The sequence below is a fragment of the Somniosus microcephalus genome, unplaced genomic scaffold (assembly GCF_052327205.1).
Source record: "Somniosus microcephalus isolate GS21.2 unplaced genomic scaffold, FLI_Smic_1.0 unresolved_chr6, whole genome shotgun sequence".
NCBI lineage: Eukaryota > Metazoa > Chordata > Chondrichthyes > Squaliformes > Somniosidae > Somniosus > Somniosus microcephalus.
In genome coordinates, this window is record NW_028225184.1 from 32,847,567 (window position 1) to 32,871,701 (window position 24,135).

The following is a 24,135-nucleotide window of genomic DNA, read 5'->3' on the forward strand; positions in this document are numbered from 1 at the left end:
GGAAATTACATGGACGAAAGCCATAAACAGTAAAGGCACATGCATATAAATTAAGAAAGCAGCACACATTCAGCACAACTTAAGAGAAAAATAGGAGTTTGTGAGCAAGAGAAAGCTGCGAGAAATTGTTGTACAAATGGAGACAGAAACTGAGAGAGGTAGAGGAAAGTTAAACAGGAATAATTGTCACACAGGGGAGTTATCAGCTTACATTCCCACTAATTTCTCCAGCTCTATTATTTTTACTATTACTAAGTTCCTTTAATTCCTCCTTCTCACTAGACACTTGGTTCCCTCGCATTTCTGGAAAGTTAACTGTGTCCTCTTCCATGAAGACAGAACCAAAGTATTTGTTTAATTGCACTGCCATTTCCTTGTTCTCCATTATAATTACTCCCATTTCTGAATGTAAGTGACGTACATTTGTCTTCACTAATCTTTCTCTTTTTACAGACTTGCAGAAGTTTTACAATCCACCTTTATGTTCGTTGCAAGTTTACTCTCATACTATATTTTTCCCCTCTTAATCAATCTCTTGACACATTTTTGCTGAACTCTAAACTGCTTCCAATCCTCAGGCTTGCTAGATTTTCTGGCAACTTTATATGACTTCACTTTGGATTTAATAGAATCCTTCATTTCTTTTGTAAGCCATGGCTGTGCCTCTTTTCCTTTTGTGCTTTTGCACCAGAAAGGAATGTATATCAGCTGCAATGTCACTGTTTTCTGGTTGAGGGTCAGATGTCGTTGTAATGGCATTAATAGAGTAATACATAGAGTTACACAGCACAGAAAGAGGCCCTTCAGCCCATCATGTCCGTGCCGGTCATCAAGCCCTGTCTATAATAATCCCATTTTCCAGCACCTGGTCCATAGCCTTGTATGCTATGGCGTTTCACGTGCTCATCTAAACGCTTCTTGAATGTTTAGAGTTCCTGCATCTACCAGCCTTTCAGGCAGTGATTTCCAGATTTCAATCAACCAGTGGGTGAAAATATTTTTCCTCAAATCCCCTCTAAACCTCCTGCCACTTACCCTAAATCTATGCATGCTGGTTAACGACCACTCTAATAAGGGGGGAAGTTGTTTTATATCTACCCTATCTAAGCCCCTCATAATTTTGTACACATCAACATGTCCCCCTCAGCCTTCTCTGCTCCAACGAAAACAACGCCAGCCTGTCCAATGTCTCTTCATAGCTGAAGCTCTCCAGTCGAGGTAACATCCTGGTGAATCTCCTCTGCAACCTCTCCAATGCAGTCACATCCTTCCTATAGTGTGGTGACCAGAACTGCACATAGTATTCCAGCTGTGGCCGAACCAGTGTAAAGCTCCTTCATAACCTCCCTGCTCTTATAGTCTATGCCCTGGCTAATGAAGGCAAGTAACCCATATGCCATTTTAAAAACCTTATCTACCTGTCCTGCTGCCTTCAGGGATGCACCATGTACATGCACACCAAGGTCCATCGCATCCTCTGTTCTTCCTAGGGTCCTGCCATTCATTGTGTATTCCCAATGCCTTATTATTACTCTCAAAATGCATCACCTCACACGTTTCAGCGATAAATTCCATTTGCCACTGTTCTGCCCATCTAACCAACCCAACTATATTGTCCTGTAGCCTGAGGCTTCTCTCCTCACTATTTACAACTCCACCAATTTTCGTTTCATTTGCGAACTTAATGATCATACCTCCTACCTTCATATCTTAATCATTAATGTACACAACAAATAGCAAAGTACCCAGCACCGATCCCTGCAGTGCACCACTGGATACAGGCTTCCAGTCGCAAAAACAACCTTAGACCATCATCGACTGTCTCCTGCCACTAATCCAATTTTGGATGCAATGTGCGAAATCACCCTGGATCCCATGGTCTCTTATCTTCTTGAGCATTCTCCCATGTAGGACATTTTCAACAGCCTTGCTGAAGTTCATGTAGACTACATCAACTACACTACCCTCATTCACACACCTAGTCACACCCTCGATAAATGCAATCAAATTGTTAGACATGATCTCCCCCTGACAAAGCCATGCTGACTATCCTTGATTAACCCTTACCTCTCCAATTGGAGAATAATTCTGTCCCTCAGAATTTTTTCCAGTAATTACCCGACCACTGATGTTGGGCTCACTGGCCTGTAATTCCCTGGTTTATCCATACTTACTTTCTTGAACAATGGTTCTACGTCAGCTGTTCTCCAGTCCTCTGGCACCTCCCCTGTGGCCAGAGAGGTTCTGACCATTTATATCAGACCCCCTGCAATCTCCTCCCTTTACTCACACAGCAGCCTGGAATACATCGTGTCAGGGCCTGGGGATTTATCCACTTTTATGTCTGCTTAAATGGCTAGCACCTCCTCCCTCTGAATACTCATTTGTTCAAGTATATCACAATCCCCCTGCCTAATTTCTATGCCGACATCACCCTTCTCCATAGTGAACACAGATGCAAAATATTCATTTAAAACCACAACTACATCTTCCGGCTCTCTACACAGATTGCCACTTTGGTCCCTAATGGGCCCTACTCTTTACCTGGTTATCCTCTTCCATTTAATATACTTATAAAAACACCTTGTGATTTTCCTTTTTTTTGCCCGCCAGTGTTTTTTCATGCCCCCTCTTTGCTCTCCTTATTTCTTTTTTAAGTAGGCCCCTGTCTTTTCTATACTCCTCTAGAGCTTCCACTGTTTTTAATCCTTTGTACCCACCAAAAGCCCCCCTTAATTCCTAATCCATTCTTATATATCGCTTGACAGCCAGGATTCATTTGGCTTTTTGAACCCACCCTTGACCTTTACAGGAACACGTTGGCGTTGTACTCTCCTTATTTCCTTTCTGAAAGACTCCCATTCCTCTGATGTGGATTGTCCAACAAGTAGCTGATATCAGTGCACTTTGGCCAGATCCTGCCTTTTCATATAAAAATCGGCCTTCCCCCAATTTATAATCTTCATTTCCGGTCCATGTTTCTGCTTTTCCATGACTACCTTGAATCTCACCGAATTATGGAAACTGTCACCAAAATGCTCTCCTACTAACACTTCTACCACTTGCCCGGCTACATTCCCTAGATTTAGGTCCAGTTACCGCCCCCTCTCTTGGTGGACTTTCTACATGCTGGCTGAAAAAGCTCTCCAGGATGCACATTAAGTATTCCGCCCCTCTAAGCCTTTCACATTCGGTCTATCCCAGTTAATATTGGGTAAGCTGATATCCCCTACTATTATTGCCCTAATATTTCTACACTTCTCTGATATTTGCCTACATATCTGTTCCTCTATTTCCCCCTGATTGTTTGGGGGCCTATAGTACACTCCCAGCAAAGTGCTGGCACCATTCTCGTTTGTAAGTTCTACCCATATGGCCACATTAGAGGAACCTGCTAAGATATCATCCCTCCATACAGCAGTAATTGACTCCTTGATTAATATTGTGACAAGCCCTCCTCTTTTACACACCCCTCTGTCTCGCCAGAAAATTCTATACCCCGGAATATTGAGCTGCCAGTCCTGCCCCTCCCTCAACCATGTCTCTGTGATAGCAACAATTTCCTACCCCCATGGTTGCACCAACACCTTCAATTTAGCTGCCTTACTCGCAAGACCCCTCGCCTTAATACAAATGACACCCAGCCTTGACATACACCCTTGTGCCATTACATATTTGCTCTGCCTTACAGGATGACTTGTTTTTTCCTCTATATTTGGCTGTGCAGCAACCCCTTCTATAGCTGCACTCCGTATCCCATCCTTCTGTCAAGTTATTTTAAACCACCCCCCCAACAGTACTAGCAAACTTCCCCACAAGGATTTTGGTCCCGTTCCGGTTCAGGAGCATCCCTTCCGACTTGTTCAGGTCCGACCTTCCGCAGAAGCAGACCCAGTGATCAAGGAAACTTAAGCCCTCCCTCCTGCACCAACTCTTTAGCCACACATTCATCAGCTCTATCCTCCTATTCCTATGCTCACTAGCACTTGGCACCGGGAGAAATCCAGAGATTACAAACTTTGAGGTCCTGCTTTTAATCTGCTACCTAGCTCCCTAAATTCTTATTGCAGTACCTCATCCCTCTTTCTACCCATGTCCTTGGTACCAATGTGAACCATGGCTTCCGATTTTCACCCTCCCCCTCAAGAATGCCCTGCAGCCGTTCAGTGATATCATTGAACCTGGCAGCAGGGAGGCAAAATACCATCCCGGAGTCACGTCTGCAGCCACAGAAATGTTTATCTGTTCCCCATACGTTCGAATGACCTATCAGTATTGCTCACCAAATCTTTTTCCTCCCCATCTGTGCAGCTGAGCCACTGCTAGTGCCACGGACTTGGCTCTTGCTGCATTCCCGAAGAACAATCTCCCCCATCAGTATCCAAAGCAGAAAATATGTTGGTGAGGGAGATGGACCCAGGGGACTCCTGCACTACCTTCCTAGTTCTTTTACTCTGTCTGGCGGTCCCCCATTTCCTGTCTGCCTGTGCACTTTTTACCTGCGGTGTGACCACCTCGTTAAACATGTTACCCACGAAGATCTCAGCTTTGCGGATGCTCCGCAGTGACCCCAGCCACAGCTCCAGATCCGAAAGGCGGATTTCGATTAGCTGTAGCTGGAGACACTTCCTGCACACATGTTCGCCCTGGACACAGAAAGTGTCCCTGACTTCCCACATAGCACAGGAGGAGCACTCCACACTGCCGAGCTGCCCTGCCATGCCCTACTCTTAATTTACTCCCTTTACTTTCTTTAAATTAAAGAATAATGGCCCAGTAATTCGGGTCCCAACACGTGAGTATGGACGGAGTACCCACGCGTGGACCCGATGGAAGTGCCAGTTTCTTTCATGCATAGCGCATGCATGGAAACCGGCATTTCCGGACCTCTGAACGAACGTGTGCACAAGGGAGTCTCTGCGTGCGCTTTGCACTTACGTTTTTTTTTACAGATTTTTTCGTGAGGGTAAGTCTTTAGATTTTAGAAATGTAAAAATCGGGCATAAGGACTGCATTTCAAAAGTTAAGTGGTCCAATAATTAAAGTTAGAATTTTTTTTCCACAGGTTTATTATTTTAGTAGAATTTACAGTAAGGTAAGTGTATTTTGGGACCCGATTTCGTGAAAAAAATGTTTTCCGAAATTTGAATAATTGTTTAAAATAGTTTTTTAATGTTATTAATAGTTCATTTAATTAGTGGGATTTTTTTAACTTTTATTTTAAGTTTAAGTACTGTTTTGGGCGCCCGGAGTTTTCATGAGTTTGACAGTTCTTACTATCAAACTCATGAATGAACTTTTGCAATCTCCGATTAGTTGCCCAGTACTCACGTGATCCCAGCTGGCTCATCGAACTAACTACGTCGCTGGATCACGCTAGCACAGCGCGCCGGGACCTGGACCGGGCCACAGACGCTTCCACACAGGCCGAGGTCTGAAATGTCGGCATGCTAGGTAAGTGTAGGTCGGGGGCTTGCACCCGCGGGAAGCCCCCGACCCTAATTTCTGGGCCATTAATTACACTAGGGACCTTATATTATTTAAACACTACTTATTCTAAACTATAGGCCTTACTTTTACTTTAACGACTGGAATGTACATATAGTCACCAGGTCCTACTTAGCAATCAGCTCCTTCCATGGTTGTGAGGTCATTTTAGTGGTTTCGCAGTTGTTGTTTGACTGCTCCTGCTCTCGAGCTCTTTACTTGGTGTAAAGTAAGAACCAATTCCTACAGGGTGAAAAGTTAGGAAAAGCAAAGGCGAAGCAAGGGAACTCCTCCTCCCACTCCTCACCTAACTCCCTGATTCACTCAACTCGCACTACTCTGTTTAAAACGCACTCAGTTCAAAATCGCACTGCACAGCCTGTTTTTAGATGTGAATTAACTTAATTGTATAAACAATTTGTTCTAAATTAACCTCATACCTACACAGTCATAAGGACATTTCTGTGGCCGATTATCTCCGTTCGGGAGCATGCGATTTGAATCCTTAAAGCAATCGTTTCAAACATAGTCATAGAATCATAACGGCACAGATGGAGGTCATTCGGCCCATTGCGTCCTTGCCGGCTGTCTATAGAGAAATCCAGTCAGTGCTATTCCCCCGCTCTTACCCCGTAGCCCTGCAACTTTAATTCCCTCAAGTGCCTATCCAGTCTCCGTTAGCAAAATTTGAGTGTCTCCACTTCCAGCCTCTTCTTACGGCAGCGACTTCCAGATCATCACCGCTCGCTCAATCAAAACGTTTTTCCGCACATCCCACCTGTATCTTTTGCCCAAAAGTTAAATCTGTGTCCCCTAGTCATTGTAACATCAGCTGTTGGGAAGAGCCTTTCCCCGTGTAGCCAAGGCAAACCTGTCATAATCACCTCTATCAAGTCACACCTCAACCTCCTTTGCTGTAATGATAAAAATCCAGCTTCTCCAACCTGTCCTTGTAACTAAGATCCCCCATCACCGTTAAATCTCCTCTGCACCCTCTCAAGTGTCTTCACATCCTTCTGAGAAACATACAAACAAAGAAACATAGAAGATAGGAGCAGGAGTAGGACATACGGCCCCTCGAGCCTGTCCCACCATTTAATGAGATCATGGCTGATCATCCAAATTCAGAACCTGGTCCCTGCTTTCTGTGATATCCCTTGATCCCTTTAGCCTTAAGAAATATATCTAGCTCCTTCTTGAATATATTTAATAATTTGGCCACATCTGCCTTCTCTGGTAGAGAATTCCACAGGTTTACCACTCTCTGGGTGAAGAAATTCCTCCTCATCTCAGTCCTAAATGGCTTACCCCTTATCCTTAGACTGTAAACCCTGGTTCTGGACTCCTGCACCAACGGGAACACCCTTCCTGCATCTCGTCTGTCTAGTCCTGTTAGAATTCTGTAAGTTTCAATGGATCCCCCCTTATTATTCGAAACTCCAGCGAATATAAGCCTCATTGACCCAATCTCTATTCATATGTCATTCCTGCCATCCCAGGTATCAGTCTGGTGAATCTTTGCTGCACTCCCTCCATGGCACGAACATCCTTCCTCAGATAAGACGACGGAAACTGCACACATTACTCAAGGTGTGGTCTCACCAAGGCCCTGTACAACTGCAGCAAGACATCCTTACTCCTTTACTCGAATCCTCTCGCTGTGAAGGCCAACATACCAGTTGCCTTCTTAACCGCCTGCTGCACCTGCATGCTTACCTTCAGCGACTGGTGCACAAGGACACCCAGGTCTCCTTGTACTTCCCCTTTTCCGAATCTGTTGCCTTTCAGATAATAATCTGTCTTCCTGTTCTTGTCACCAATGTTGATAACCTCACATTTACCCACATTGTACTGCATCTGCCATGTATCTGCCCAATCACCCAACCTGTCCATATCATACTGGAGTTTCACTGCATCCTCCTTAAAACACACTCCCCCACCCAGCTTTGTGTCGTCTGCAAACGTGCAGATATTACAGCTAGTTCCCTCGGCTAGATCATTAATGTATATTGTGAACAGCTGTGGTCCTAGCACCGATCCCTGTGGTACCCGACTAATCACTGCCTGCCACTGGGAAAAAGACCCGTTTATTCCAACTCTTTGCTTCCTGTCTGTCAACCGGTTCTCTATTCAATTCAATACATTCCCCCCAATGCCATGTGCTTTAAATTAGCAAGCTGATCTCTTATGCGGGACCTTATCGAAAGCCTTCTGTTAGTCCAAATGCACCACATCCACTGGTTCTCCCTTATATATTCTACTAGATACATCCTCAAAAAATTCCAGTAGATTATTCAAGCATGATTAACCTTTTGTAAACCCATGTTGACTTTGTCCGATCCTGTCACTATTTTACAAGTGCTCTGCTATTAAATCTTTTATAATGGACTCTAGCATTTTCCCCAATACCGATGTCAGGCTTACCGATCTATAATTCCCCGTTTTCTCGCCAGCACCTTTCTTATAGTGGGGTTAATTTAGCTGCCATCCAATCTATGGGGACTATTCCAGTGTCTATAGAATTTTGGAAGATGACCAGCAATGCATCTACTATTTCTAGGGCCACTCTGTAAGTAGCCTAGGATGTAGATTATCCAGCCCTGGGGATTTATCGGCCTTAAATGCCGTCAATTTCCCTAACACAATTTCCCTAAAAATACTGATTTCATTGAATTCCACCCTCTCATTCAAACCTATGTTCCCCGACATCTCTGGAAGGTTATTTGTGTCCTCCTTTGTGAAGACAGAACCAAAGTATGTATTTAATTGTTTTGCCATTTCTTTGTTCCCCAGTATAAATTCCACTGATTCTGAGTGCAAGGGACCTATGCTTGACTTCACCAATCTTTTGCCCTTCGCATATCTATAACGACTTTTCCAGTACGTTTTGATGTTCCCTGCAAGCTTACTCTCATATTATATTTTCCCCCTATTAATTAATCCCTTTGTCTGCCTCATAACATCGTAGTTTCCTTTGTTTAAATTCAGGACTCTAGTCTCTGATTCAATTATTTCACTCACCACCTTAATGAAGAATTCTATCATATTATGATCGCTCCTCCCCAGGGGGCCGGACACAACACCATTGCTAATTAATCCGTTCTCATTACGTAATACCCATTCTAAGATGGTCTGATCTCTAGTTGTTTCCTCGACAAATTGGTCCAGGAATCCATCCCGTATACAGTCTACTATTCCCTCGTCCACAGTATTGTTACTAATTTGGTTAGCCCAATCTAAGTGTAGATTAAAGTCACCCATGATAACTGCTGTGCCCTTATTGCACGCTTCTCTAATTTCCCGTTTAATGTCAGCCCCAAACTCAGTATTACTTTTTGGGTGTTTGTATACAACTCCCACTATCTTTTTCTGCCCCTAGGTAAGTGTCAGCTCTAACCCTACGGGTACCACATAATTAGTGCTAATATCCATCATTGCTATTGTGTTAATCTCCTCTTTTAAATGTGGTGACCACAACTGAACGCAATACTCCCGTTATGGCATAACCAGTGCTTTATAAACGTTCATCATAACTTCAGTACTTTTGTACTCAATACCTTTATTTATGAAGCCCAATATCCCATATGCTTTGCTAACCACACTCCTAATATGTCCTGCCACCTTCAGGGACGTATGCACATTAATTCCCAGGTCCCTCTCTCCCTGCACACTCTTTAAAACTGTGCCATGAAGTGTATATTGCCCCTCCCTGTTATTTCTGACAAAATGCATCACCTCATACTTCTCTGTATTAAATTCCATCTGCCACTTGTCTTCCCATTTTGCTAGCCTATCTATGTCCTGTTGCAGTCTATTGGTATCATCCCCACTGTTTGTCACCCACCCCCAAGTTTGGTGTCATCAGCAATTTTAGAAATTCTACTCTGTATACAAATATGCAGGTCATTTAAACATTTCAAAAAAGCAGTGGCCCCAACACAGACACTTGCGAAACACCACTGTCTACGATTCTCCAGTCTGCAAGGCAACCATTTACCACAACACGATGTTTTCTGTCCTTAAGCCAATTCCATATCTAACTTGCCTATTCCATGTGGTGCAATGTTGGTACCCTGCCTTCTATGTGGTAATTTGTCAAATGCCTTCCTAAAATCCATGTAGACAACATCCATTGCATTCCCTTCATCAATCCGCCCTGTTACTTTAGCAGAAATTTGAATTGAATTAGTCAAACACGATCTGCCTTTTACAAATTCGTGGTGGCTCTACTTCACTCATTTAAAGCTCCCAAGTGCCCGTTAATTTTACCCTTGATTACAGTGCGCTTGCTCGGCATCCCATCCACTAGTTTAAACATCCACTTTTCATGAGGGCAGCAAGTTGTTCCAACATCTGAGGCTCCAGCAGCATTGAATTGGCCCGGAGCTGCTCTTCATCAACCCGGACTCCTCAACATCTCAGCTCACAGCAGCCGCTGGCTGACGGGTTCGTGTGTATTCACAATGCAGAGCGAGCAGTCACAGCTCTTGTTCCTGTTTGACTCCCTGTCGTTCTTCCACCTCATTTTCTGTTTCGGACATCGGATTTTGGTCTGGTCACAAAACCTTCACAATTGCTGCTTTGCTGCAGTTTCTTTTAATGTTTACAGGGGAGATGAGCAGAAGCTTAACGAAAGGAAGTCGGCAGCAGCATCTGAACAGTTTGCTCCAGATCTCGGTAACACCTCGTAGGGAGCTACAGGGTTACAACGGGATTAGTCTGATTGATAGTGGACGGACTAAAGGGAACTGATGTGAGATAGAGAACGAGGATCCTCAGAAACTGATCCTAGTCAACAAGTGCAATGTACATGCTACATGTGAGGATAAGCATTCAGACTGTCAGTGAAAACTTTTGTTCTCCTTACCTAAGGGAAAATACACGTGCCTTAGAGGGAGTGCAAACACAGGATCACCAGACTGATTGTTGGGATAGGGGGATTGTACTATTAATATATGTTGAGTAGACTAGGCATATATTCTCTCGAAACATATAAAATTCTTACAGCGCTCGACAGGCTAGATGCAGCGAGATTGTTTCATTTGGCTGCAGTGTATAGAACCAGCGGTCACAGTTTGAGAATAAGGGGACGGCCATTTAAGACTGGGAAGAGGAGAAATTTCTTCACTCAGATGGTGGTGTATCTTTGCAATTAATCACCCCAGGGGACTGTGGATGCTCAATCCTTGAGTAAATTCAAGACAGAGATCGATAGAATTTTGGATATTAAAGGAATTGATGGAATTGGGATAGTGCAGGAAAGTGGAGTTGGGGTAGAAATGAACCATGATCTTATTCAATGGAGGAGCAGGCTCGAGGGCCCAAATGGCCTACTCCTGCTCCTATTTCTTATATGTTCTTAGAAGGATAGTTATGGGACAAATAGTGGGCTGTGGGATTAAATTGGATTGTTCTTTCAAAGAGACGACACTCTCACAATGGAGCCAAATGCCCCTGTTGTGATGTAAGATTCTATGGTTATATGTTGTTATCTCTTCATAATGATAAAGGCCTCTCTGAGGTCTCCTCTTAGTCTCCTTTTTCCCTGAGGGAGGAGCCCAAGGAGTCCCCATGTCTTCCTGCTCAATGCCCCTTTCACACTTCTGTGCTGAGCCCTGGTTTCTTCTCTTCACCCACAGTTGTATTCGATGCACATATTCAGTACATACTTGGAGCAAAAAAGGAGCTTATTTTAAGTCCAGCAAATGAATGTTGGCATTGAGAAAGTAAGGAACTCAGTCCTTCTATCCTTGATGTCATTAGCTTGGTGCCCCGGACATGTAGCTCAGTGGTATGCGAGCCTAAGTTGCATCTCCAAGCATTTTCTTTAACCACAGTTGCTGAATGTTGCTTTATGAGGGCAGCAGGTTACAACAGCTGAGGCTCCAGAAACATTCAGTGGGCCGAAGCTGCTCTTCACCCACAGTCACAGACTGGCCAGATTGTGTGACGTCACAATGCTGAGCGAGCAGCCACCGCTCTAGTTCCTGTTTGACGCCCTGTGGTTCTTCCATCTCACTTGCTGATTCAAAGATCGAATGTCAGCTTGGAAACTAAACCTTGGTCATTGCATTTATGCCACAGACCTGTTTTTGAAATATTCAAAGAGGAGCAGAAATCTTGAGAACAGAAAAGTATTTAAAAGCTGTGAGCCATCAGTATCGCTGGGCAGCTGGCTCTCTGTCAGAGAAAATAGAGATTATATTTTCATAATTACAGTCATAATGTGCTTGGAGAGACTAAAAATTCTAACACGTGACCTTGATACATTCAAAGCATGCGCTCTACCACTGAGCTACATCCACACTGACAGCTAAGCACGCAAACCTTGGACAGAGAGAGGAGCGCTGCTGTCCAAGGGCTGCTGTTTGCTTCTTTGAGCGCCTCTCCCGCAGACTCATTACCTCCAAACATTTAATTATATCGGAGCAGGAGTTAATCTCAGGCTCTCAGAAACAGCTCAGTTCAATGGGTAGTGCCTGAATATGTGATGGTGTCCACGGTGAGCGAGCAGCCCCTCTTGTTCCTTATTGGCTGCCGATGATTGGTCCTCCCACTTTCTGAATCACAGTTCAGATTTCAGCCCAATCTTCAGTTCTCACTTTTACAAAGCGCTGACCGCTGGTCCACACAACGTTTGTAATTTTATCTTTGGGAGCTAGTGTATCATGAGCGATATAGGTTTACCCACCCGTTAGTGGAGATGTGTGGACGTGAAAGAGGGCGGAAAGTATGTTTTGTGGGGGCTTTAATAAGGGCAAGGTATTTCCACCCTGTTAAAGTCGAAAGAAAAAATAAAGTCTTCCATTTCACGAACTCAGGAAACACTGTAGAGCAAATGAAGTACGTTTGAGGAACAATCACTGTTGCAATGTCAGAAATGCGGCATCCAATTTGTGCACAGCAATGTCCCACGAAGTGCAATGCGAGGAACAGTACCTCATCTTCCGATTAGGCACTTTGCAGCCTTCCGGACTCAATATCGAGTTCAACAATTTCAGATCATAACCTCGTCCCCTATTACTTTTTTACTTATAATTTTTTCCACCCGTTTGTTTTGGGTCTTCCTTCCCACCCGCATTTGCTTCTGTTTCTCCCTCTCACCTGGCAGCTGTCTCTTGCCTGCTAGTTCACTTCACACCTAATCTCAGCTGTCTTTTGTCTCCACCGGCCTATAACCATCTCGTTTGCTTTCGAATACCTTTTATTGTCTCTTTTACTTCTTTTGTCGATCGCAGTCCTGCCTTCGATCGATTTTATTTTCTTTCCAATTTTGAAAAATGGTTCCGACCCGAAACGTCAACTCAAATTTCTCTCCACGGATGCTGCCTGAACTGCTGAGTTTTTCCAGCATTTTCTATTGTTATGAGGTGGAGATGATTTGTTTTGGTGATGTTGGTTGAGAGACAAACATTGTCCAGAACACAGGGGAGAACTCCCCTGCGCATTATCGAATAGTGCCATTGGATACTTTATGTCTACTTGAGAAAGTAAGCGTGGACTCGGTTTAACGTCTCAGCCATTTTTATCTCCTTATCGGAGCAAGGATATACATGCCTTAGGAGTGGTGCAACGAAGGTTCAATAGATTCATTCCTGAGATCAGGAGGAATAACTTCATTCAGAGGGTTATGAATCATTGGACTTCTCTACCCCAGAGGGCTGTGGATGCTGATTCGTTGAGCATATTCAAGGCTGAGACAGATTGATTTTTGCACTCTAGGTGAGCCAAGGAATATATATCTTCTCAGATACCTCGATCTCAATTTTTTTCTGATTACCTTCCTGTGAAACACCTTGGACCGTTTAAGGAAAGGATATAAATGCAAATTGTTTTTATTGGACTTTCAAACCTCATGGGACCTTGTAGTAAATAAACAAACACCACTACTGTGTAATTAGACTTCTGCGAAATTGTAATGCCTTTATTCAGATATTGAACACATGACATTGCTGTACGCTCAAATGCATATGCTATTATAAAGCTATTAAATCATCTTCCATGCCATTAACAGTTATAATTATTTCCTGCAACAAAGCATCACCCGGGCAGAGCGCAGAGAGGAAACTCTGGCAGGGCAGAGGGGAATCGCACAGTTTTAACATAATAAACCCCGTTTTTATCAGTGAAAGGAAAGTCAATCCCATTCCTCAAGGTGCGCGCGATACTCTGCGCCAGATTTAACATTCGGCGCTCTGCTATGGTGAAACTTAGCACCCAGGCAGTAAAAGCAAAAACATATTTTACACCAAATTATTTAGAGCAGAATTGACTTCCTGGAGGAAACTCCAGCAGTAGCGGAGAGGGCAAAGATGTTCATGAAGTTTCCTGATCTATTCTAATTTCCCCAAAGTGAGGTCCGTTCTGTAATGTGCAAGCTTAGTAAGAAGTTTTACTTTACTAAAACACCGCTTCTACCCTCCTGCTGCAAGGTGGTGCCGAGAGTATTGGCGAAATTGATAGCCCCCAATCCGGTGGTTAATCGATTATTCAAATTCATGGACTGGGGGCCAAGTTTGCATTTTGTGCCCGGCTACACAGAAACAGTGATTCAGTCACAATTATCTCAAGGAACATGGCAAAAAGGATGGAATTTAAACTTGAGTTGTACAAATCCTTGGTCAGACCCGGTCTGGAATACTGCGGTCATTTCTGGGCATCGCTCTTCAGGAAGGATCTTTTGGCCTTGGAAGGGGTGCAGCGCAGATTCACCAGAATGTTACCGGGGCTTAGAGAGTTACATTCTGAGGATAGGTTGCATTGACTTGGATTGTTTCCCCTTGAGTACAGGAGATTATTGTGTAAATTAATCAAGGTTCTTAAAATGTTTACACTATCTGATAGGTTGGCTATAGGTAATCTATTTCTTCTGGTAATGAAATCTATAACAAGGTAATTATAAAATTAGAGGTAGGCCGCTCAGAAGCAAATTCAGGAAGCACATCTTCACGCGAAGTTTTGCAGAAATTTAGAAGTTTACCCGCAGAAAGGCTCTGTGCTGGGGGACAATAGGAGATTTCGAGAGAGGGATTGAAAAGTTTTGTTAGGTCAGCGTATCAAATGATTAGGCACAATCCGGGTAAACCGAGTTGAGGTTCAGACCAACCATGATCTCATTCCATAGAGAAGGCTCGAGGGGCTGAATGGCCGGCTCCTGGTTACCATGTTTTAAATGTTTGTTTAAATTACGCACAAACTAAACTAAATACCTGGACTGGGGTCAGACATTTCTCACAGATTACATTTCCATAGATGGCTTCTTGCAAACACAAAGTCTCGCTGAATAATATTTTAATGGGTGAAATGCTGATGACCATGGCATTGTCCGGTACTGTTGAGATGGATGTGCCTGGTCTTCTAGAGTTTCACTGCTGCATAGAGGACGGAGTCCTCACCGAGGTTTTGGACGGTGTCTCGCTGACTCTGAAAGGAATGGTGCAAATGGTCAGAAATGCAATCGAACAACTACACTCTGGTAACAGTTCAGCGAAATTCTATCAGCTGATGCTCCAAGGCAGAAGCCGAAAAATGTCAAAAGCAGCGTTGTTGGAGTGAGCAGTATTAAACGGGGAATATTGCACTGCTCTAAAGGGTATTAACTGTCTGCTAACGGTTACATTTGCAGATGAAGTTTTCACCTCAGGTAATGCTGTTTGTTTAAAACAAGAAGGGACACTCGAGCAGCAGCAGGGCAACAGGACATGATGGAAACAGAGAGCGGGAGGAATTTTCTACTTGATCAGAGGTGCTGAAGGGACGATAAGGGTTCGGCCACCGATCACTTTGACATCGATGGAAAGGGACATCAGTAAGGTGTAAAATGGGCGGCTGAATCCAGATCACTGTTTTAGGCCCACTCTAAGCCAAAAGTTCCAGCGCCTATCTCTGACAGCATCGGAAAATGAAGGGACAACTTAACTTTCCAGGTGGGATACTAGGATGTTGTGTGTAAGACGTGGAAACCGCATGTTGGTTCAGTGGGTGAAATAGAAAATGGTCTTGTTTATGTCAAAATGCTCTGCATATTCCAGACATTAACCAATTGTTAAACTGTAAATGCTGTACACTGCCTAGATTCGCTTGTACAGGAGTGTGTTTGCAGCTGCATTCGTGGTAATTGAACTCTGTAATTTCCCTTCAGTTCCTATAGCGGGCCCAAATCTACACCTCAACCCTCAAATATTATTGTTCTATTGCAAATACATTTGTTCAATCCGCTTAGAAAAATAGAGATCCTTTCATTATTCTGCATTGGACATCATTCTGTCGCCGTTTAAAGATATATTGAAGTGTGATCAAAAACATTTTTGTCCTCATGTATATTAATTACTGGACAAGGCAATTGTGATATTTCAAAAGAAGAAGAACTCTGAAGGCAACAAATATTTGGACACATCGTTCCAGGAGATGGAATGAGCGAGATAAAAGTCCACATCAATGGAAAAATAAAATCCCAGTGCATTTTTAACTTACAGCGTTTACTCTCGGCAATGTTTGCAGGTTAAGAACAGCATCTAAACAAAACAAAACACAATAACAAATGGATTGATGTTTAAATACTTAGAGCATTTCCCTCTTTTATTAAAGAGTTTTATTCCTATGGAGGTTTTGTTTATCATCATATGGATGGGACACCATCTCCACACTCAATAGTGGGAACTAGCTGGCCATTGACAACTACCAATGGGTATTTGACTATCCACTAGGAAGTGAATGCACCTCCTATGCTGAGCTTCCCTTCTCAATTCCTCGGTTTCTCCAGGAAGTGGATGGGTTGGCTGAGGTTTCTCTCGACATGGGCAGTAGATTTTCACCGTATGACTTGATGTTTCTCGGAGTATCGCTGATGCAGCGATAGCTTGCCTAATCTAGAATTGTCCTGTGATCTCAATGAGTGCTAAACTCTCGATTGTTGAATATTAATGCATTTTTATCCATGATAATAACTTTAGCTATTTGAATAAGGAAACACTTGATTCCGAAATATTTACATCATACAGGCATGTTGCTACCTCTCTACAAAATCTTACCTGCTGTTGTTAAAATGTTGTCATCCTTTTTGTTCAAAATTTTCTCATTATAATAACCTATGTGATCCTTTATTCTGGAAACTTCATATGTAAATGTCTCACACTGTTGTTACACCATCTAACCACGGGTGGCACTACAACGCATTAAACGTTACTGGAGAAGAAGTTCGATGCTCCTCCTAACCCAATGTGTTAGCTTCACATCTTTGAAAGGGTTTTGCTATTTAACATTAAATAACAATAAAACGTGAAGTATTGTACAAAAGGGAAAGACGGCCAACATTGGAATTTAATTACATCTGTGTACGCCGGTCCAGTAATCCACTACCCTACAAGAGCAAAAAGTGGAAGGAGCGCACGTCAACCCATGCAGCCCACCAACCCACCCCTTCAACCACCGTCTGCCCCACCTTTGACAGAGCGTGTAGTCACCTGAGAACTAATTTTTAGTGTGGAAGCAAGTCATCCTCGGTTCCGACTGACACCCTAAGAAGATGACCCTGCAATGCTGCACTTGAAGACTCTACTTAGCCCGGACTCCACATGCCTATTGCACTGCGAATTCGATGAGCAATACCATACAAATCTTTTGTGCTCTTTATAAATCGCACTTCCGATTGTAATTAGTTGCTTCACATTGCTCATGATAAATTCCTCTGCTTGATTCACTTGTAGAATCAAAATCTGCGACAGAAATTTGGCATACTGTAATTACATCTATCCACCAGTGGTGGCGTGGTGCAGCTTCTCAGCATGTTTGCAAAAACCTGTGATGCTATTACCGACTCCACTTGCTTCAGCAATTGCCATCTATTACACTACTGTACTGTAAATATATAAATATTTAAAACAATGCATGATCAGATTTCCTATTAGAAACAAATTAGCACAGTGGGTCAGAATAAAAAAGGGGTTTGTTTTACATCTATGTGCCGGGTCCAGCGACCTCTTTCCGACTATCCTCTCTGCATCTGTTGACTACACTCCCTCATCACTCCCTGTCTGAAAAATCACTTTCATTGAATGATGAAAATATATATTCAGAGTTTATTTTGATTCTTGGTCAGATTCACTAAATGATTCAGAATGATTGACAGTATATGTGATTCACAGTTGGTTTGCTAATACAATAAAATGTCTACAAACGGTTACTAGAAATGTAACAATAATATTGTGTTCATTCCTTTTCGTTAACTGCAAGAAAAGCTAAATGCAAAGGAGAATTTTGGATGTACGAATACAAAACTGAACTTACATGTTAGGGTCTCACTGCTTTGGTCACCAGGAGGCGCTGTGTTCCTTAAAACAACATATATCGTCAATTAATCATTTTATTTTCGATGGCACAGATCATTAAATTCTTGATACAGGTAATGATTGGATTTCAGACATGGATCCCATGTTATATGTAGAAGTATCTCTCTGCCCACGTCCTGGAACATGTGTTTATCCAACTGTTCCCAGGCCAGGTTATTCCTTGTTACCCTGGAACTAATGATTAGTTTGACGTCTAGGGTGATTAATGAGGACCTATCTCCTGCTCTCACCATGTGGAGCGGCACCATTACATAGTTTGTGAATATTTCCTCCCGTTGGACAATCTTTTTGGCGAGCAGAATTTCCATTGGGCTAAAAATAAGAATTTGATGAAATCATCACAAACCGATTCGCGATATCGATTCAGTGAGCACAAAGAGGGATTTCATCTCTCATTGAGCTGTTGTTAATATGGGATTCCCAGATGAGAAAGGCTATAGTTTAATGAGATAACGAACAAAAACACATTTAAAGGGATGTAGTGCAGATGCAAACAAAATTACTGAAGTAAGTGAAAACTGCCTGGATTAGTGTTTGAATATGGTTGAGTTTGTGTGATTGTGTGTGTGTTTGAGTGTGTGTGTGTTTTATTATGATTGTGTGTTTGAGTGTGTGTATGTGTGTTTTAATACGTGTGTGTTTGAGTTTGAGTGTATGCTTTATTATGAGCGTATATCTGTGTCTTTCACTGAACGTATGAGAAAATATATGTGTCCTTGTGTGTGAATATATGTGATTATGTATACCAGTCTGTGTATATGTATATGAATTTGTGAGTGTATGTATGTATATACGTCTAATTGCGTGTTGGAGTGTGTGCGTGAGTGTGAGTGGGGGAGTTTCTTTCTAATATGAAAAGGAAGTGAAGTATACAGGGTACAATTATTCCTGAACATCTGCATCTGAGTTTTATCTTGGCCAGGTGTGGTTGTAATTGACAATTCAACAGTCAATGATCTCACCTCATTTCTCTGCTGCTTCTCCACTTCCCTGAGAAGAAAATGTAAGTGTTAGAAATCTGAGCCAAATAATGGTTTACAAAATAGGAATAAGAGTAGAGTCAATGAGCTGAAAAGGTCTTTTGGACACAGAAACCTGTGCCCCAGCACCATAACTGTCCCGACACAACCACCCAATGTTTTATGAAGGAACCCAAAGGGGGTACTTTTAAATTAACCCACCGGTGGGAAACGGTCGAATTCAGGCAGGATTTCCATTGTACACAGCGCCCATCTCCTGCTCCGCTAAACTATAATTTCATTCCATGCTGTGTTGCAGATTTTCCTCCTCCATACTCATGTACTACCCTAACCACCTCCACAACATCACCTCTCAGCCGTCTCCTTCCAGACTAAGAATACCGAGTTTTTCGATTCATTCGTTACAATGTGACACTGTGGGTTGGAATTCCACTTAACTGGTAAAGGAAAATGGGCGGTATCGCTCACTCTGCATGTTCTACACCCCACAGGACATTCAGTTCCATACATGGGGAATACCATAGGTGGCAAATGCGATATCATCCATCTTGCACGATCAAGTAAGACACATTTGTACCCCAGTAATGCAGTTGCTCAAAATTAGCAGTAGCGTTGAGCTGCCCATTCTACGTTAAAATCTATATTCTATTGAAAACAATGATACTAAATATCGGATGGAGCAAATAACAGGCGGCTATTTAAAATACTCCCGTTATGTGCTTCCACCAAAGACGCATTTCTACCCAGGACCCTTTCTGCTTCGACCCTCGCTATTTCGCCTGTCAGTCTACGATTTCCAAATATTTACAGTCCGAGCTTATGGGAGAAGTGGGAGATGGTTGGAGGAGGTTGTCAGTACTGTGTTCATGGAGAGGCGGCAGTAAGCATGGTCTGCGTGTCTGTAATGAACGGATAATGCATGTTGATTAACCCACCTTTCTTCCAGAAGCACACACCCAACAGAACAAAGATGAGAATCAGGCCCACAGCAGAGCCAACACCAGCCTCCAGCGCAAAGGATTTATCTAAGTGAGGTAAAGGGACACAGCGTAAACAAGTTAAACAACAGTTTCTACAAAAAATAGATAATCTGCAGCTTAACAGAAGCCACCGATAGGCAGTGGATCCGGAGTGAATTCCAAAGCAGAAAAAATACATAAGAAATTAAAAGGTTGATATAATATCATAGAATTGCACAGAAAAGAATGAGTCCATTTGGCCCATCGTGCCTGTGAAAGAGCTATACAAATAGTATCACACCTCTGCTCATTCCCCACAGCCCTGCATTTTGTTCTCACTTTCAAGTATATATCCGATTCCCTTTGGAATGTTACTATTTAATCTGCTTCCACCTCACTTTCAGGCAGTGCATTCCAGATTACAACAACTCGATTGTTTATTTAATAATTTTATCTCACCTCTGTGTTTTGCCAGTGATCTTTCATCTGTGCCCTGTGGTTATCGACCCTACTGCCAGTAGAATCAGTTTCTCCTTATCTGCTCTATCGTAAACCCTCATAATTTTGAACCATTCTATTACATCTCCCCTTAACATTCTCTGCTCTAAGGAGAACGACCTCAGATTCCCTTGTCTCTTCACATAAAATGGCATAGCATTTCCAACACTCGCGATACTTAATGTTAGCGGTTCCTTGGATTTTCACTGTTTCGAAAACGTGCCTCAGATGTTCAAAGTCGTTCTCTCCTCCTCTGTTTTTTATAATAAATGACCCGCATTAAATCAGTGCTGCAATATCAGCGAATCAGTAATAAAGTCGGCGGGGGTTTGGCATGCAGTTGACGTCACAATGCATTGGGAGAACATGACGCAGCACGAAGCTGATTCTCATTGTTCGATTGATTAGTTGCCTCGTTCATTCTTTGATTCTTTCATTGGATATTAACCGTGTTCTGGGACAAAGCGACTGTTCCCAGCTGGCGGCAAAAATATAACAGATTGCGCGTAAATTAGTCAGTTTCATTCTGTAAGTTTCATTCTGGTCATTGGGTCAAAACTGCGCATGCGAGGAGAGAATGAGTTGAGCTAATTTTTTAGGTGCGGACCTTTGTCACAACATCCTGCTCTCTCCACAGACGCCGACTGAACTGTTGTATATTTCAAACAGCAGATTGTTTGTTTTGCTTATTGCTTACCAGGTTAAAATGACCTTTTGTTAAAGTCGGTAACGTGAATATTTTTTTTTCTCAGCTTCCCTAGGGTTAATCTTGCACTATTATAGAATCGATGAGGAACTACAGGAGAAAGCGAGTGAATCAAACTTTTAATCGGAGTTGGAGAAGTAAAACCATCCAATGGTTAGCGCTTTAGTTCTGCCATCAGTCACGCAGTAAGTAGCAAACACTTAATGGAATAAGAGTCAAAGGGTATTCGGGCACTGGCGTAAAAGTGGGCAATGTCACATCGCCCACCTGTTCAGTCCTGTATGACGGGGTGTAAAGTGGGCAGCCTATGAGTCAACATCCAATAAGAATTTTAACATATTGATGTCATTTACATGCCAGTTTTAATCCTTAAACAGAACAACTGATGCAGACTAACTATGTGGTAAATGAATGTAAAGAACAACAGAAATGGATTTCTGCATGTTCTTGTGCCATGAAAGGCTGGTAACTCAATAACGATTGTGACGTGTTTAATTGAAATGTTCGTATCAGCAATTGAGATTCGACAAAAAGGGAACTGATGGTTTCAAAAAGAAAATAAATCAGTTGGGGATCTTGTTCCAAAATCTGGGCTTATCGCTGAAATTACCATCTTTGATACCAGGAGAAGATATTTTCCTTTGAAATTCACATTTCTGCTAACTTAGTCGAGCCATAACCTGAATAAAAAGAGTGAACAACTCCCATAAACTGTGTGGATTTACATTTCACATCAGGCAGTGCAGAGTTGCTCGGCTGTAGGATGTGGGCTTCGCTGGCAAGGCTGGCATTTAGTGCCCGAACCCAGTAGCCCTTGAGAAGATGATGGTCAGTCTTCTTCTTTAACCCATTTATGCTCCCACAATGCTGTTCGGTATGGACTTCCAAGATTTTGAGCGAGCGACGATGAAGGAACGCCAAATATATTTCCAAGTCAGGATGGTGTGTGACTTGGAGGTGGAACTAGGAGATTATGCTGTTCAGATGCTACGACTGCCATCGTCCTTTTTTATGATGGAAGTCGAGGGATTTCGAGGTGCAGACGAAATCCATTGAGTGATATGAAACCTTAAATGTACTTAAGTTAAAATATTTTGCGTATCAGGATGTTTTTGTAAATCTCATTCCGCTGTTTCGGTTATCTGACTGAGAATCTGTAATCTGACAAGGCCACCCACACTGGCGGTGCCTCGTGAGGTGACCATACATTCAGTGGAGTTAAAACTTTGGCAGGAAGAAGCCATTTGACGTTAAACATTCCACTGTGGTAGTTCCAGACATTTAGTGAGTAAAATTGGAAATCAGGGTCAGATTTTGCGTGATTTTAAGAGATAGCCGGCCGCCCCCTGTCAGAATGTGTTGTCTTCACATCGCTAAATATCCAATCTCTCAGCTCCATCAAACAGCATTCCCTCAGTACTCAGTCACAGGGACAATGGTAAACTAGCACGATATTAGATTCCATTTAAGTCAATGGAGGGTATAATTGGGCGGAGATTAAAATGGAAGGTCGATCCCTATCCGCCTCTTTTCCACCTGGAGGGTGTGGTTAAAGTTACCCTCCAAGTGTCGCCATGGACTGTGAGCTCATGTTTTTCGTCGGGATTGAATGCACAACATTCAGACGCAATGGAGTATAAATTCGTCTTGTACAGTAGCCTAAAGCAGGCGATAGCTCAACATCAGCACGTTTTACACATCGCCGGATTTCCATTTCAATTGCCTGCAATGGAATCAGAAATCTGTCGGGTGTGAATCGGGCGGCTGTTTCGCTTTCGCCTGTTTTACGCTAATTCCCGTGAGGAATGTCACAGTATCTCCAGTAATGCCCTTTGCGGTGAGCAGGTGCACAGCGAGTGATTGCAGGGCATGTTACATGAATCCTGTCAAGAGTTGAGGAATCAGATTAAAACCTAGCCCCACTATGTATGAAAGGAGGGAGAGAGGAAACGAGGAACTACAGGCCAGTTAGCCTGACATCAGGAGTAGGGAAATAGTTCGAATCTGTTATTGAGGAAATGGTAATAGGTCACTCAGAAAATACAAATAGCATTGACAGAGTCAACACGGATTTATGAAAGTGAAATCATGTATGACAAATCTGGTGGAGTTTTTGAAGTTGTAAATGGCAGAATTGATAAGGGGGAATCAGTGGAGGTGGTGTATTTGAATTTTCAGAAGGCATTCGATAAGGTGCCAAACACGAGGTTACTAAACAGAATTAGGGCTCATGGGATTGGGGATAATATACTTGCATGTATTGAGGATTGGTTAACGGACAGAAAACAGAGAGTTGCAATAAAAGATTCATTTTCGGGTTGGCATGCTGTAACAAGTGGGGTTATGTAAGGATCTTTGCTTGGGCCTCAGCTTTTCACAATCTACATCAATGGTTTGGATTAGGGGACCAATTGTAATATATTCAAGTTTGCTGATGATACAGAGCTGGTGCAACTTAAGGTGTGAGGAGAATGCAAGAAGGCTTCCAGGTGATATAGACAGGCAAAGTGAGTGGGCAGGGACAGGGCAAATGGAACAGAATTTGGAGAAGTGTGAGTCTAGATCCAAGGTCCACAGTCTCAGGTTAAGGTTTCAGCCATTTAGGAATGAGATGAGGAGAAATTTTTACACTGACTGGATGATAAATCTTTGGAATTCAGTACCCCATAGGGCTGTGAAGGCTCAGTCGTTGAGTATATTCAAGACAGAGGTAGATAGATTTTTGAATATTAAGGGAAGCAAGGGATATGTGGATAGTGCAGGACAGTGGAGATGCTCTAGAGGATTGCGAATGATCCTACTGAATGGCAGAGCAAGCTTGAAGGGCCAAATGGCCTTTCCTGCTCCTGTGTCTTATATCCTTATGTTCTTAAAACCAATTCTGTTTTATTCCTCTCTCCAAATATTAAACCATTAATTCAGTTACAGTGATAGAAGCATGATTCTATAAACATACCAAGAGTGCTGGAAAAATGCTAAAATCCTCTGCTCCCTGTCACTCACCTGCTACAGTGACCATCACAGACTCACTGTGCTGAGTTTCTAACCACCTTCCATTGACGAAGGTCCCATATTTGCACTGGTACCGCCCTCCTTGGTCAGTACTGTTAACCGGGATTGTTAAAATGTTGTCCTTTCTGACCATTTCATCAGATTGC

At 42.8% G+C, this 24,135-nt stretch overlaps 1 long non-coding RNA gene across 1 annotated transcript; it reads right to left on the reverse strand.

Moving 5' to 3' along the window:
- Window positions 1-13,381: 13,381 nt before the first annotated feature.
- LOC147087177 (uncharacterized) lies at window positions 13,382-17,842 on the reverse strand. The gene is made up of 3 exons (XR_015075596.1): window positions 17,773-17,842; window positions 15,961-16,001; window positions 13,382-14,910 (listed from the first exon to the last, which is right to left on the reverse strand). It is a non-coding gene; the product is annotated as an uncharacterized LOC147087177 (long non-coding RNA).
- Window positions 17,843-24,135: the final 6,293 nt, after the last annotated feature.